Source organism: Kogia breviceps, chromosome 10 (genome assembly GCF_026419965.1).
Source record: "Kogia breviceps isolate mKogBre1 chromosome 10, mKogBre1 haplotype 1, whole genome shotgun sequence".
NCBI classification, from domain to species: Eukaryota; Metazoa; Chordata; class Mammalia; order Artiodactyla; family Physeteridae; genus Kogia; species Kogia breviceps.
This window is the reverse complement of record NC_081319.1, coordinates 26,056,205-26,073,689: the sequence shown is the minus strand read 5'-3', so window position 1 is coordinate 26,073,689 and position 17,485 is coordinate 26,056,205. Positions and strand designations below refer to the sequence as shown.

General features: G+C 43.7%; 1 protein-coding gene across 5 annotated transcripts in view; it reads right to left on the bottom strand.

Annotated features, from left to right (window-relative positions):
- Positions 1 to 17,485, bottom strand: part of PRICKLE2 (prickle planar cell polarity protein 2) — a 349,942-nt gene that overhangs the window by 6,798 nt on the left and 325,659 nt on the right. The window lies entirely within an intron of this gene.

Below are 17,485 nucleotides of genomic sequence, written 5' to 3'. Positions count from 1 at the left end.
ATCACCTCTCTGGTTCTAATGATGAACTATAAGCTCCAAAGGAAAGATATTTTGGACAAAGAACCTTTAAGCTATAGAGGCCGGGCCACGCCCAAGCAGTTCTTAGCAACACTGAGCCTAGAGTCTAGTCCCATGATACTGGACTAGTTCACTTCCATGTTTACCTCCAGCAATTTCCTGCTCTGCCTGCTGTCCCTGGGCCTCTATCCCAGATGTCTTGAAAACTAAGTGGCTCCCTGGGTGTAGACAGAGGGATATTTACTCTCTCAGGGTGTTTAGCAAATGACTGTTCCAGGGTTCCAAATGGGCCCCTAGCAGTCAGAAGATGTGAGTGGGACTCCGGGGGGGCATTCCTCCTTCTCCTGGGGAGACACTTTTTAAAACAAAGCAGTGACCCGAATGCTCTTTAACAGCAGGAACCCCTAGCAATGAGCCTGCATTCCCTACATGCTGTCACTGCCCTCCCTGAGATGAAAACCGTGTTGAAGGTAGCAGGAGATTCTTGACTTCAGAAACTTCCATTTTGCCCATCTTAAAGCAGCAGTCTCTAAAACAGCAGTTTAAGAATGGACCAGGTGGCAAAATCTCAGCATTTCCCACTCATTATCAATGGAAAAGATGAGCAACTTTGCCATTTCTGGTCACAGACAACATGTCTTTGGATTGCACTGGCCCATTAGAACCCCTGCCATCGATTACCCCACCTAATGGGGCCAACAACTTTCGCTCCCCTCACAAAACTGTTATGAGCACTTTGGAACACTACTTAGCAGTACCCACTAAAGCTAAATATACATATATATGTGTATATATATGTGTGTGTGTGCGTGCGTATGTGTATATATATATATGTGTGTGTGTGTGTATATATATACATACATGAATTATGAACAAAGTTGCTTTGAATACCTGTGTTCACTTTTTTTGGTTGACTTAATGTACTCATTTCTGTTGGGTATATAACCAGAGTGTGGAGATCCTGTGTCCTTCTTTTTATGTATGTATGTATGTATGTTATTTTTTAAATTGTAATACAGTTGATTTACAATGATTCAGGTGTGCAGCAAAGTGATTCAGTTTATATATATATATATATATATATATATATACAGATATAAATTCTTTCTATATATACACATTATATATAAATTATTTCCACATATATATAAATATATACATAAATTTTCTTTTTCAGATTCTTTTCCAACATAGGTCACTACAAGATATTGAATATAATTCCCTGTGCTATACAGTAGTCCCTGTTGTTCTGTGACTTTTCATTGCCACTCTTGGTTATATACTTAACAGAAGTCAGTTTATGGATCCAAAAAATGTACAAGGGTATTCAGAGAAGATTTCTTTATAATAGTCCAGAACTAAAAACAATTCAAATGTCAATTAACAGGAGAAAGGATAAATAAATTGTGGTATTTTCTAGCATTCTCCACTAAAAGGAATCAGGCAGGACTTTTTGGAGAAATGGCTAATTCCAGGATAGGAGGAGGGAAGGTAAAAGATGAGCCTGGGACATTTTGTTATGCCAAAAACTAAGGAAGTGTTAAAAATAAAAAGTGAAGGGAGGCTTGCGAGAACACCAGAATCACAACTAGTAGCTGGACAATCATCAACAGGAAGACACTGGAACTCACCAAAAAAGATACCCCACGTCCAAAGACAAAGGAGAGGCCACAGTGAGACGGTAGGAGGGGCACAATCACAGTAAAATCAAATCCCATAACTGCTGGGTGGGTGACTCACAGACCGGAGAACACTTATACCACAGAAATCCACCCACTGGAGTGAAGGTTCTGAGCCCCACGTCAGGCTTCCCAACCTGGGGGTCCAGCAATGGGAGAAGGAATTCCTAGAGAATCAGACTTTGAAGGCTAGCAGGATTTGACTGCAGGACTTTGAAAGGATTGGGGGAAACAGAGACTCCACTCTTGGAGGGCACACACAAAGTAGTGTGTGCATTGGGACCCAGGGGAAGGAGCAGTGACCCCAGGGGAGACTGAATCAGACCTGCCTGCTAGTGTTGAGGGGTCTCCTGCAGAGGCGGGCGGGGGCTGTGGCTCACCATGGGGATAGGGACACTGGCAGCATAAGTTCTGGGAAGTACTCCTTGGCGTGAGCCCTCCCAGAGGCTGCCATTAGCCCCACCAAAGAGTCCAGGTAGGCTCCAGTGTTGGGTTACCTCAGGCCAAACAACCAACAGGGAGGGTAGCCAGCTCCACCCACCAGCAGTCAAAAGGATTAAAATTTTACTGAGCTCTGCCCACTAGAGCAACAGCCAGCTCTACCCACCACCAGTGCCTCCCATCAGGAAACTCGCACAAGTCTCTTAGATAGCCTCATCCACCAGAGGGCAGACAGCAGAAGCAAGAAGAACTACAATCCTGCAGCCTGTGGAACAAAAACCACATTCACAGAAAGACAGACAAGATGAAAAGGCAGAGAGGGCTATGTACCAGATGAAGGAACAAGATAAAACCCCAGAAAAACTAAATGGAGATAGGCAAACTTCCAGAAAAAGAATTCAGGATAATGATAGTGAAGATGATCCAGGACCTTGGAAAAAGAATGGAGGTAAAGATCAAGAAGATGCAAGAAATGTTTAAAAAAAACCTAGAAGAACTAAAGAACAAACAAACAGAGATGAACAATACAATAAGTGAAATGAAAACTACACGAGAAGGAATCAATAGCAGAATAACTGAGGCAGAAGAACGGATAAGTGATCTGGAAGACAGAATGGTGGAATTCACTGCTGTGGAACAGAATAAAGAAAAAGGAATGAAAAGAAATGAAGACAGCCTAAGAGACCTCTGGGACAACATTAAACGCAACAACATTCACATTATAGGGGTCCCAGAAGGAGAAGAGAGAGAGAAAGGACCAGAGAAAGTATTTGAAGAGAAAATAATCAAAAACTTCCATAACACGGGAAAGGAAATAGCCACCCAAGTCCAGGGAGCGCAGAGAGTCCCATATAGGACAAACCCAAGGAGAAACACGCCGAGACACATAGTAATCAAACTGGCAAAAATTAAAGACAAAGAAAAATTATTGAAAGCAGCAAGGGAAAAGAGACAAATAACATACAAGGGAACTCCCATAAGGTTAACAGCTGATTTCTGAGCAGAAACTCTGCAAGCCAGAAGGGAGTGGCATGATATACTTAAAGTGATGAAAGGGAAGAACCTACAACCAAGATTACTCTACCCAGCAAGGATCTCATTCAGATTTGATGTTGAAATCAAAAGCTTTACGGACAAGCAAAAGCTAAGAGAATTCAGCACCACCAAACCAGCTCTACAACAAATGCTAAAGGAACTTCTCTAAGTGGGAAACACAAGAGAAGAAAACGACCTACAAAAACAAACCCAAAACAATCAAGAAAATGGTCACAGGAACATACTTATCGATAATTACCTTAAACGTGAATGGATTAAATACTCCAACCAAAAGACACAGGCCTGCTGAATGGATACAAAAACAAGACCCATATATATGCTGTCTACAAGAGACCCACTTCAGACCTAGGGACACATATAGACTGAAAGTGAGGGGATGGAAAAAGATATTCCATGAACATGGAAACCAAAAGAAAGCTGGAGTAGCAATACCCATATCATATAAAATAGACTTTAAAATAAAGAATGTTACAAGAGACAAGGAAGGACACTACACAATGATCAAGGGATCAATCCAAGAAGAAGATATAACAATTATAAATATATATGCACCCAACATAGGACCACCTCAATACATAAGGCAACTGCTAACAGCTATAAAAGACAAAATTGACAGTAACACAGTAATAGTGGGGGACTTCAACACCTCACTTACACCAATGGACAGATCATCCAAAATGAAAATAAATAAGGAAACACAAGCTTTAAATGACACAATAGACCAGATAGATTTAATTGATATTTATAGGACATTCCATCTAAAACCAGCAGATTATACTTTCTTCTCAAGTGCATACAGAACATTCTCCAGGATAGATCACATCTTGAGTCACAAATCAATCCTCAGTAAATTTAAGAAAATTGAAATAATCTCAAGCATCTTTTCTGACTACAATGCTATGAGATTAGAAATGAATTACAGGGAAAAAAACATAAAAAACACAACCACATGGAGGCTAAACAATACGTTACTAAATAACCAAGAGATCACTGAAGAAATCAAAGAGGAAATCAAAAGATACCTAGAGACAAATGACAATGAAAACACGACGACCCAAAACCTATGGGATGCAGCAAAAGCAGTTCTAAGAGGGAAGTTTATAGCTATACAAGCCTACCTCAAGAAACAAGAAAATTCTCAAATAAACAATCTAACCTTACACCTAAAGGAACTAGAGAAAGAAGAACAAACAAAACCCAAAGTTAGCAGAAGGAAAGAAATCATAAAGATCAGAGCAGAAATAAATGAAATAGAAACAAAGAAAACAACAGCAAAGATCAATAAAACTAAAAGCTGGTTCTTTGAGAAGATAAACAAAATTGATAAACCATTATGCATATTCATCAAGAAAAAGAGGGAGAGGACTCAAATCGATAAAATTAGAAATGAAAAAGGAGAAGTTACAACAGACACCATAGAAATACAAACCATCCTAAGAGACTACTACAAGCAACTCTATGCCAATAAAATGGACAACCTGGAAGAAATGGACAAATTCTTAGAAAGGTATAACCTTCCAAGACTGAACCAGGAAGAAATAGAAAATATGAACCAACCAATCACAAGTAATGAAATTGAAACTGTGATTAAAAATCTTCCAGCAAACAAAAGTCCAGGACCAGATGGCTTCACAGGTGAATTCTATCAAACATCCAGAGAACAGCTAACATCCATCCTTCTCAACCTCTTCTAAAAAACTGCGGAGGAAGGAACACTCCCAAACTCATCTATGAGGCCACCATCACCCTGATACCAAAACTAGACAGAGATACTACAAAAAAAGAAAAATTTTTGGAGCCCAATATGACTGATTAATATAGATGCAAAAATCCTCAACAAAATACTAGCAAACAGAATCCAACAACACATTAAAAGGATCAAACACCATGATCAAGTGGGATTTATCCCAGGTATGCAAGGATTCTTCAATATATTCAAATCGATCAATGTGCTACACCATACTAACAAATTTAAGAATAAAAACCATATGATCATCTCAATAGATGCAGAAAAAGCTTCTGACAAAATTCAACACCCGTTTAGGATAAAAACTCTCCAGAAGGGCTTCCCTGGTGGCACAGTGGTTAAGAGTCCGCCTGCCAATGCAGGGGACACGGGTTCGTGCCCCAGTCCGGGAAGATCCCACATGCTGTGGAGCGGCTGGGCCCGTGAGCCATGGCCGCTGTGTCTGTGCATCCAGAGCCTGTGCTCCGCATCGGGAGGGGCCACAACAGGGAGAGGCCTGTTTACCACAAAACAAACCAAACAAACAAAAAAACAACTCTCCAGAAAGTGGACATAGAGGGAACCTACCTCAACATAATAAAGGCCATCTATGACAAACCCACAGCAAACATCATTCTCAAGGGTGAAAAACTGAAAGCATTTGCACTAAGATCAGGAAAGAGACAAGGATGCCCACTCTCACCAGTATTATTCAACATAGTTTTGGAAGTCCTAGCCACGGCAATCAGAGAAGAAAAAGAAATAAAAGGAATACAAATTGGAAAAGAAGAAGTAAAACTATCACTGTTTGCAGATGACATGATACTATACACAGAGAACCCTAAAGATGCCACCAGAAAACTACTAGAGCTAATCAATGAATTTGGTAAAGTTGCAGGATACAAAATTAATGCACAGAAATCTCTTGCATTCCTATACACTAACGATGAAAAACCTGAAAGAGAAATTAAGGAAACACTCCCATTTACCATTGCAACAAAAAGAATAAAATACCTAGGAATAAACCTACCTCGGGAGACAAAAGACCTGTATGCAGAAAACTGTAAGACACTGATGCAAGAAATTAAAGATGATACCAACAGATGGAGAGATATACCATGTTCTTGGATTGGAAGAATCAATATTGTGAAAATGACTATACTACCCAAAGCAATTTACAGATTCAACACAATCCCTATCAAATTACCAATGGCATTTTTTACGGAACTAGAACAAAAAATCTTAAAATTTGTATGGAGATACAGAAGACCCTGAATAGCCAAAGCAGTCTTGAGGGAAAAGAACAGAGCTGGAGGAATCAGACTCCTGGACTTCACACTATACTACAAAGCTACAGTAATCCAAACAATATGGTACTGGCACAAAAACAGAAACATAGATCAAAGGAACAAGAAAGAAAGCCCAGAGGTAAAACCACACACCTATGGTCAACTAATCTATGACAAAGGAGGCAAGAATATACAATGGAGAAAAGACAGCCTCTTCAATAAGTGGTGCTGGGAAAACTGGACAGCTACATGTAAAAGAAAGAAATTAGAACACTCCCTAACACCATACACAAAAATAAACTGAAAATGGATTCGAGACCTAAATGTAAGACCGGACACTATAAAACTCTTAGAGGAAAACATAGGAAGATCACTTTTTGACATAAATCACAGCAAGATCTTTTTTAATCCACCTCCTAGAGTAATGGAAATAAAAACAAAAATAAACAAATGGGACCTAATGAAACTTCAAAGCTTTTGCACAGCAAAGGAAACCAATAAACAAGACGAAAAGACAAACCTCAGAATCGGAGAAAATATTTGCAAAGAATCAACGGACAGAGGATTAATCTCCAAAATATACAAGAAGTTCATGCAGCTCAATATTAAAAAAAAACAAACAACCCAATCCAAAAATGGGCAGAAGATCTAAATAGACATTTCTCCAAAGAAGACATACAGATGGCCATGAAAAGCTGCTCAACATCACTAATTAGTAGAGAAATGCAAATCAAAACTACAATGAGGTATCACCTCACACCAGTTAGAATGGGCATCATCAGAAAATCTACAAACAACAAATGCTGGAGAAGGTGTGGAGAAAAGGAAACCCTCTTGCACTTTTGGTGGGAATGTAAATTGATACAGCCACTATGGAGAACAGTATGGAGGTTCCTTGAAAAACTAAAAATAGAATTACCATATGATCCAGAAATCCCACTACTGGGCATATACCCAGAGAATACCATAATTCAAAAAGACACATGCACCCCAGTGTTCACTGCAGCACTCTACAATAGCCAGGTCATGGAAGCAACCTAAATGCCCATCAACAGACGAATGGATAAAGAAGATGTGGCACATATATACAATGGAATATTACTCAGTCATAAAAAGGAACGATATTGGGTCATTTGTTCAGACGTGGATGGATCTAGAGACTGTCATACAGAGTGAAGTAAGTCAGAAAGAGAGTAACAAAAATCGTATATTAACGCATTTATGTGGAACCTAGAAAAATGGTTCAGATGAACTGGTTTGCAGGGCAGAAACTGAGGTACAGATGTAGAGAACAAACGTTTGGACACCAAGGGGGGAAAGCCGCGGGGCGGTGGTGGTGGTGGTGTGATAAACTGGGCGATTGGGATTGATATATATACACTGATGTGTATAAAATGGATGACTAATAAGAATCTGCTGTATGAAATATAAATAAAATAAAATACAACAACAAAAAGACGTTAAAAAATAAAATAAAATAAATAAATGCTCCTGGTAACAATTAAAAAAAAAAAAAAACCCACATACACAAAACAAAAACGAAGGGAGGGATTGGTTCTCAGAATACAGGACCCAACTTCAAAGGGATCCCACCAGCCAAAGCTGAGCAATTTGAGCATTCAAACAGTAATGATTTATAAACCACTGAGAAAATCAGAATTCATGAATCCATACTGATAACAGATAAAAATACCAATAAATAAATGGGGGAGAAGAGTGGGCTCCTGTACATGATAGGCTGGAGTCTGCATGCAGAAGGAGGGCTGGATTTGGAAGATCATCATTTTGTAACCATTGTAGGTAAAGATTGGCTTATTCAAGACTCGAAATACGCTAAATTTAGGGGGTAAAATTTGATTGGGGAGCAAGATATCTGCATGGTGTTAACTATTTCCCCACATATCGCTTATTATCTATGAGAGAAAATTTAGTAACTATACAGTGGAGAAATCAGACAACACTCGGGACCACCTCCATCACTGATGAGGTGCCACTGACACCATGTCCCTCTAGATGGGATTCCCTAAGCAGGACACACTACCACTTACGGAGTCTTTCAGTCAAAAACACATACCCTGAGTGGATTCAGGAGGAAAGACTAGACTAACCCCAAATGAGGAATACTCTATTCAGAAGAAAAAGCATTGTATTTTTAAAAAGAAATTCAGAATCATAAAAGACAAAGACTGAGTGAATGTTCTAGACTAAAGGATCTTAAGGAACCACAGCAACTATATACAATACCTGATCCTGGACTGGAACCTGCACTGTAATGAAAACAAATGCTACAAAGGATAATTTTTCCTCAAATGCAAACATTGGGACAGGGGCTAACTCATAAATGTATTATGCTAAATTTACTGTGGTTAACTGATAATTAGGATAATGTTAGAGAAGATCCTTATTCTTGGGAAATACACACGTAAGTATATGGTAGTAAATGGCCGAGATGGATGCAACTCGCTCTCAAATGGTTCAGAAATACACTGCGTGCACGTGTGCATGTGTGTCTGCGTGCGTGCACGTGCGTGTGTGGGCGTGTGTGTGTGTGCGTGTGCACACAAGAATGATAAACCAAACGGATAAAATGTTAACAATAGGTGAATCTAGGTAAATACTTTATGGGTATTGTTTGTTCCATTTTTGCAACTTTTCAGTAAGTTTCAAGTTATTTCCAAATAAAAAGTTGCTTAAAAATTGTAGTATAGTTATGTGATGCAATCGTTTTCAATTCCAGGGGAAATTACTGGGGGTAGGGGATGCTACTAGTGTCTAGTGTGTAGAGACCAGAGAGAGGCTGCTAAACACCCTAGAATGCACAGGACAGTCCCCACAACAAAGAATTATCCAGCCCCAAATGTCAATAATACCCCAGTTGAGAAACCATGCTATACTGGAATACTACACAACGAGAATGAATAACTACACGGACAGGCAGCACGATTACATTTATATGAAGTTCAAGAACAGGCTAAGGCTGTCTGTGGTGACAGAGGTCAGAAGAGTGGGAGGGACACAGGAAATGTTCTCTACCTCGAGCTGGGTGATGATTACAAAAGGACGCACAGGTACAAATCCCTTGAGATGCAGTTTAAATATTTCTTTGCTTTACCTTATGTAGGTTACAACTCAATAAAACGGTGTAAAATTAATGCAGTGTTCTCATTAAAGAGCTCAATTTAAACGTTGGATATGCCTACAAAGAAATTATTCCGCCAAGCGTCACACTTTCCAGTCACTTCTTCTTTTTTTAAAATTTCATTACTGGGAAAAAAAAAAAATTTCATTACTGGGATAACTGGCAGGGTAAGAGGAGTGGAGTTCTCAGACTGACTCCTGCTTTCCAAGCTGCTTGTCTGTGACATACACATCATAAAAGCTAATTTACAACAGCTAATCACTTCCAGAACCTCCCCAAGCTGAAGGCGGAGCGGAGAGGATGGCAACGCAGGATGATGAATGACTAGCCTGAGCAGATAAACTCTAGTAAGGAAGGAAAAAAAAAAAACCTTCAAAAATCACACGAGAAACAAAAGCTACGTGGGCGGGCGTGACGATCTTTGCAGGGCTTTTGGAATTAGGGTCCGGGTAGATAATCTAGCAAATACTGTACATTCCCAAACATGCTGTTTTCCTGAACCTGTCTTTTATCACCCCCAAAGTCATGCATTTCTGAGAATGTCCTGTTTGTGAAGACATTCATATTCAACGAGCAAGTAAACGTGAGGAAGGAGAGCTTCCACTCTGCTCGGGCGTGATGATGCTCTATGGAACTGTACTTCTGCCTCCTGGGAAATCTCAGGATACCCTTAAGCGTCTCCAATCCCCACAAAAGAGAAGTCCTCTGGCAAGAACCAGAGAGCCCTGTCGCTCAAAGCTCAGAGCCCACTATCAGTTTTACTTAAATGTAAGCTGGGAGATGTGCGGGTAGGACTGTAGATGCCACCGGCTCACTCCAGACAGGAGAGATGTGTATGCTCTCATTCATTCACTCAGATTCCTCTTCAGGGGCTTCTTTCACACAGGGCATGCACAAAATGGCCAGTGTTGCCCGCAGATGAGCAATAATTGTGTGCCTGCCTCTAAACAGAGCGGCTCTGTGGTTCATTTCACCACTGGTCAAATCCAGAAACCTTAGGGAGATGTCAAAGTCTCTCCAAGATCGTGGACTAAATGCTCCTCCCTGGCTGACGCTGCTTTAGCGGCGCTTAACACACACCAGCAAGCTCATATCAGCCCCTTATGGAAAACTATCCCCTTTGCATGGCTGCCTTCTTTTGATCACTAAGGACCTCATGTAAATATCACCTCTTCCATGGTGCCCGCCCTGATTGCTCTTTCTCAAGGAGCAAAGTTGTCCCCCACCCCCAAACAGTCACTCTGTAGCACTTGACCCTTGTTTAAAGTCCCCATTCTGAATTATTTTCTTAAAGTTATGTTTACGTTGGTAGCCAAATGGATGCCCTCTGGGAGCAGGGATCTTGCCCCCCCCTCCCGCCCCCGGTTTACCACACTGGAACTAGCAGTGCCGGACATCCTGCTGGTGGAGTTACGGTAAATGAACCCTCATGCTGCCCACAGCTAGGAAAAAGCAACCACCCTCTGACCTGGAGCAGGCCAGGAGTTAAAGATTAACAGATTGTAATTAGGATGAGCGGCATGCCAACCATCAGGAACCAAAAAACCCATGGTCACAGGAAGCAGTCTCATTGTCTCTGGCGGTTCATTACACGGCCCACCATCTGGGGCTTCTCCAATATGAGAGGAACGTGTGGTTTATAGTGAGCCCCTCAGACTGCAAAAATATTTTGTCTTATTGATCACACTGCTGGAGATCTGTTTAAATTAGCAGCTTCCGTGTCCCCAAGATGGACCTATACTATCCCAGCTCACACCTCACCCTGAGAAACACTCCTTCCCTCTCTAACTCACTCTGAGCAGAACTGAAAGGTGACTTGGGGCAACTTCTGAACCTCTTGAGATGCATGTGTAAAATGGGCCTAACAATAGTACCTGAGTTCCAAAGCTTTAGTGATGATTGGGTGAGAAAATACACACCTTTCGTTTTTATTTCATTTATGTTTTTGGCCGTGCTGCGCGGCACGCAGGATCTTAGCTCCCTGACCAGGGACCGAACCTGTGCCCCCTGCAGTGCAAGCACAGAGTCCTACCCACTGGACCGCCAGGGAAGTCCCACCTTACGTTTTTAAGCCTCATCACAACTATCATAAATCTGTGTAGTTTTGATTTCCTCTCCATCTCCTGGGCGAGCCTATAAGCTCCAAGAGGGCAGGAGCTGGCTCCTGTTTGCTAGCCCCGATCTCAGTAGCTGGTATTCGATACATGGAAAGAAAGTAAGCAAGGCCTAAGAGTCCCCAATGAAAGAGCGCATGCTCCAAGAAATTTACACCCAGCCAACTGTAAAAGACAAACAAATACTTGCTGAAGGCGTGATTATATGAATGAACGAACCTGAGACGAGCCACACAGGACCAGACACATCATGATATTCACTGAAGATGAGCCACTAAAATAATAATAAAAATAACTTGTGCCTCCACACTGCAGCTGGGGCTGACTTCTCTACCCAGAGGAAATGCAACTCTCTGTTCCACTTTGTGTGTGTGTGTGTATGTGTGTGTGTGTACGAGTACAGCTGTGGTATGGGAGGTGGAAACTGCAAACTAAGTTCTCCAGAGAGCTCTGGAGGAAGCCCATCGTCTGACCCTGCACTTAACGCTGGCATCTTCAGGGCCCCAACACATTCTGGAGAGCCTGGCAGAAGATCCCACCGGGCAGCACGAGACACAGATGCCAGGTCGCTTTCCTCTCCAGTGGAACTCCGTCTTATTAATAGACAGAGAGGGTTTTCTCCTCTTCTAATAAAGCAGGCTTTCTCAGAGGCACTGGATGGTGACCGTGGAGTTAAACGCCTTGATTTATCCTTGTCCCTGGGGTCGGCGTGGCCAGGAGCGACAGAAATGTCCACACGCCACAGGGGCAGGGGGTTTCCCTCAGGTCCCACAGGACGTGCCCCAACAAGGAGATGTCAGTATCGAATTTAGCCTGCGGTTCCCTGTGGTTAAACTGTCAACCCGAAAATGCAGCCAGGGCGCTTTAAACAACACTCCAGCGTTTCTGTCCAAGCAATGCCTCCTCACTGCAAATCGGAGGTCTCAACAGAAGCCAGTGACAGTGAGAAAAATCACTACCTTCAAAGAATGCTCTGGGTCTGATGGAAGAGAAGGGCAACCTTTGCCGTGTTCCCTCCCTCTATTTATTCTAAGAGCAGAAGGTATTCGCTCAAGCCAGAGAGAAGAAAATGCAGACTTAAATGTGCTGGTAGTTCTTTTGGCACCTCTTACTGTTCCTCATTTATTGCCCTCTCTAGCCCTACTCCACCCCTGCGAAAACAAACAAAAAAACCAAACCAAAACAAATAAAACACAACTGGCATAGGCAGAGAACCGTGTTTCTGCCAACTTGAAAGACGCAATTCAGTAAAAGAAAGAATATCTACTCACTTTTTGCCCTCTATACATTTACAACCCATACTGATGATTTAGTAAGGTTTTCCCAATATATTTTTTTTTCTGAAGCAGAGACATGAAGAAAAAGGAATTTTTTAGAATAGGGGTTTGCAAACTATGGCCCATGAGCCGAATCCAGCTCACTATGTACTTGTTTTTGTAAATAAAGTTTTATTGGAACACAACCACATCTATGCATGCTGTCTATGGCTGCTTCCTTGCTCTAATGGGAGAAGTGAGTCACTGTGACAGAGACTGCATGACTTGCAAAGTGTATAATATTTACTATCTGGCACTTTCTAGAAACAGTTTCAACGTCTGGTTTAGAATGTGAATGTGAATGTGAAGCTGTATCAAGTCTGGGCATCACCAAAGTCAAGGGCTCTACCCAGGCTAACGGTCTGAGACCATAAAAAAAATCTTTGGGGTACCAGCTGACTTAAGTGCATGTGGCTAGTCTGCTCGGGTCCCTTGGGATCTTTTTTTCCCAGCTAAGTCGACTGATTTCATCCACACCCTGAACTTCAAATTGGCAACAGCTGCAGAGAACCTGTCATCCAGGCAGTGGAGTTTAACCACCACCACATGTTCCCTGGTGACAGGGCACAGACTGGTTTGAATAGACTACAATAGGGAAGGCTGGGGGAGTGGTGATGGAGAGAAGGGGAGAGGGAGAAGGCAAGGAGTGGAGAGGGGGTGGGGATTGTGCACAAACTCAAAATCCCTTGCTCTTCAAAGTGTGACCTGTGGACCAGGGGCAACGGCAGCCGATCCAGACTTGCAGAATCTGAATCTGCATTTGCGCAATATCCTCTGGTGATTCACACACGCTTGAGGAGTAGAGGAACACGGCCGGACTTGTGACAGAGCTTCAAGGGCAATCTTCTTTGCAACTAAAGGTGCTTCTAATCCAGGAAAGCCCGTACCCTCAGAGACACTAATCCAGGGTTTTCAACCTTGGTAGTATCTGCATCTTGGGCAGGATAATTCTTTGTGCTGGAAGCTGTCCTGTGCATTGTACGAGGTTAAGCAATATCCCTGGCCTCCCCCCACTAGATGCCAGTAACCCCCTCCACCCTCCCATGTGTGACAACTCAAACCGTCTCCAGACAACGCCAAATATCCCCACGGGGACAAAGTCAGCCTGATGGAGAACCACTGCTCTAACAGTTTCAATCCCGGAGCTGCTGCTGATCGTAAACTAAGGACAACTTGTTCCTGACCCTCCGAGGGCAACAGTGCTTAAGCCTACCACTAGCCAGGGCAGATGCACCCTCTTTCTAGAGAAGGATGAATGTGCTCCCCTAGGCTGGGTGCGGCAAGTCTCCCAAATCGGGGGAACTGCAAAGCTGTTTTCTCTCTCAACTCTTCTCAACAAGCGCACTCCTGACAGCCTGTCCTTCCCGCAGTGGGTTTCAGAAGTTCCCTGGGCTTAAGCCTTTTGCTGTCTTCCTTCCCTCCCCCATTTGAAGCTTCTGAGATCGTGAGCCCTTGATGCATCTTTCTTCCTTCCTTCCTCGGGTCACCAGCCCGTCTGGTGCGTCCCAAGTGACCAGCAGGTCATAAGCGCTCGCAGGCACGCGTCTGCCACCTGCTCCTGTGGTACCAGGGAGAGTGGTGCCAGATGCGTGAAACAACTTCCTTCATCAGCTGCTATGGGGGAGGGGAGGCTGGAGGGCAGGTGGAAGCGGGCACTCCTGACCACCGCCTTAACCCCACCTCGGCCTGCCAGCCCCCTTCAGGGAAGGGCCACTTCCCCATCCCTGACACACCGTTGAGACTGGCCCAAACCGAAGACCAGCTGGTTCCAGAGAGGGCCACGACTGACTCTGGTTTCCCCGACGGCAGAGGTTTGTTTTTTTTCAGCAGCCCTGTGGAAGGAAGGTGCCTCTGAACCGGCGTGGCTGGGAAGTGACAAGCATTACCGTAGGACTCAAGGTGCATCGCCGACAAACCTCACAGACCTGCTACAGTCACAAGAACGAGCCTGATCAGGATCAAAACTCGTGTTCGGACCGGACGTCTCTTACCTTCTACCTGCCGACTTGCTCATTAACTTCCTGATAAACTTACCCCAGTAACCGATGGATGTGGAAAAGGTAGCAGAGAAGGAAACCAGGAGGCAGCATTTTTGGAAACACGTGGAGTCAGTTTTCACTATGCCTCAGCTCCCTGGGGGATCATGGCTGTGTTATCACCAAGCCCATCGCTAACTGAAAGGACACGCAAAAAAATCCAAACCGCCTGAAGACAATTTGCTGGCGTCTGCTCTGCGCTCACACTGACCCCGAGCCGCTTTCCGGCACCCGTGAGCCCAAGTCAACAAGCAGACCACGCTGCAGTATTTGCTCAGGAAACACTTGATTCCATGGGACAGAAGTGAAACGGCTCCCCCACGGTAGAGAGCGGGCAGCCAGGGACCAGAGACCCACTTGGTCTCTTCAAAAGGGCTTTTGATGAAGCCCTGCCATTGCCAGGCACTGTGAGGACAAGTGTGAACAAGGCCCGGTCAGGCAGCGCCTCACGAGGATATTCCACCGTACAGGGAGAAGAGGTGACCGACTCACACCATTACAGCTGTTATAGAGTCATCAGGAGGCAGGGAAGAAACACGATGCTAAGACGGAGAATACAGGAAGCCCCCTACGTACGAACCTTCAAGCTGCGAACTTTCAAAGGTGCGAACGTGCACGCACGTGTCCAACCATGTAAGTGAGTTCACGTGTCTGGCGTACGTGGTCACGTGCGTGCACCCTCTACAAGTGGCTGTGCGTTTCTGTACTTCACTGTACAGGACTGTTTAGAGGACGGTAGTACTGTGCCTCCTCAGGAAAGACCCTGGACAGCTCTGTGCCTCAGTGCCCTCAGCTGTAAAATGGGAATGATAGTAGAATCTACCTCATCATTGGGAAGGTGAGTATGAAGTGCGTTAATACACAAAGTACTTAGAACAGTGCTGGTGCAGAGAAATCAGATGGTATGTGCTCCTCGTCTTCCACCCCGTATTTGTAACTTTCAAAGCCTTTTTCTGCATATTGTCGTAGAGCAAGTTGCTAAGAATTGTTATGCAATTTTTCAAGCGGGTAACAGAGATGGAATGATTTGCCTACGATCAGAGAGCAGCGACTTCAGAACTCTTCTCTGACCTCTTGCCTTCTATTTCTCTGAGTAAAAGGAATATGTCAGGAGTGTTCTTAGACACAGGAGGGACATGGGCACAAAGAACTAAAGATCCATCGACACGTCCAAACTTTGAACCAGCAGCAGCAATTCAAAGAAATCCTTTTCATTAATGGGTAGTTTTCTACAGTATAAATATGAATTACTGCTACTTGCAACAGCACGGGTGGATCTCATAAAGTAAAAGATGCCAGACCCCAAATACACATAGTATGATTCCATTTATAGAAAATTAAAAGCTATCCCAAACTCACCCAAGCTGCTGTTAAGTCAGGACAGTGCTTACTTTGGAGGGCGGGGGGGGAGGACGCTAAGGCAGTTGCTGTGGCAGTGCTCATGGGCTATGGCTTGACCCGGGAAGTTGTGCCCTGGGTGTGATGATTCCCTGAGCTGCAACCGATGATGTATGCACATTTCTGTTTGTTACACATCTGTTAAAAATTTATAAAGAGTACCACCAAGAGAGGCAAGCATGTATTCAAGACAATTTAAGGGACTTCCCTGGTGACGCAGTGGTTAAGAATCCGTCTGCCAATGCAGGGAACACGGGTTCGAACCCTGGTCCGGGAAGATCCCACATGCCACGAAGCAACTAAGCCCGTGGGCCACAACTACTGAGCCTGCGCTCTAGAGCCCATGCATCACAACAAGAGAAGCCACTGCAATGAGAAGCCCGCGTACTGCAACCAAGAGTAGCCCCCGCTCGCCGCAACTAGAGAAAGCCCGTGTACAGCAACGAAGACCCAACGCAGCCAAAAATAAATTAAAAAAAAAAAAAGACAATTTAAAAGGTGAATATGTGTAATTCACCCCTTTCATCACGAGCCTGTCTAGTACACTAGACTTATATGGCTAGTACACATGGGTCAAACTGGCAGCTAATACTAGGCTTTGTTGGGTCTAAAGGGTTAAATTTTCTTCTTTCTTTTTATTTTCCCTTTTTAACTGGAAGGCACAGGGAATTTCAACACCTTCATCCCTAGGCAAATGCACACATTTATAAAACCTGCCTGTTCAAAAGCTTCTCTTCCCCGCTAAGCATCTGCGTTTCCCACCAGTGTTGGCCAGCTTGATAAGGGAGCGCAGGAGTTTGGATGAAAGTGGTTTATAGATTTAAGAGACAGTATACAATGTACCCTTTTAAACTTGGCATTCTTGCTTCTCAAGTTCCCTAGCTGGGTTGATAAAGTACCATTCTTGGCACAGGAGTTCATGATACCATGTATGACACAGCCAATTACTGAACTGAATGCTAGGTGGATGAAAGGATACAACGAAGAACAGGTAGATGGGGTGGCTTTTATTTTATTTTATTTATTTTTTTTTTTTTTTGCGGTACGCGGGCCTCTCACTGTTGTGGCCTCTCCCGCTGCGGAGCACAGGCTCTGGACGCGCAGGCTCAGCGGCCATGGCTCACGGGCCCGGCCGCTCCGCGGCATGTGGGATCTTCCCGCACCGGGGCACGAACTCGCGTCCCCTGCATCGGCAGGCGGATTCTCAACCACTGCGCCACCGGGGAAGCCCTGGGGTGGCTTTTAAATGGATGGGCAGATGGTATGAAGGATG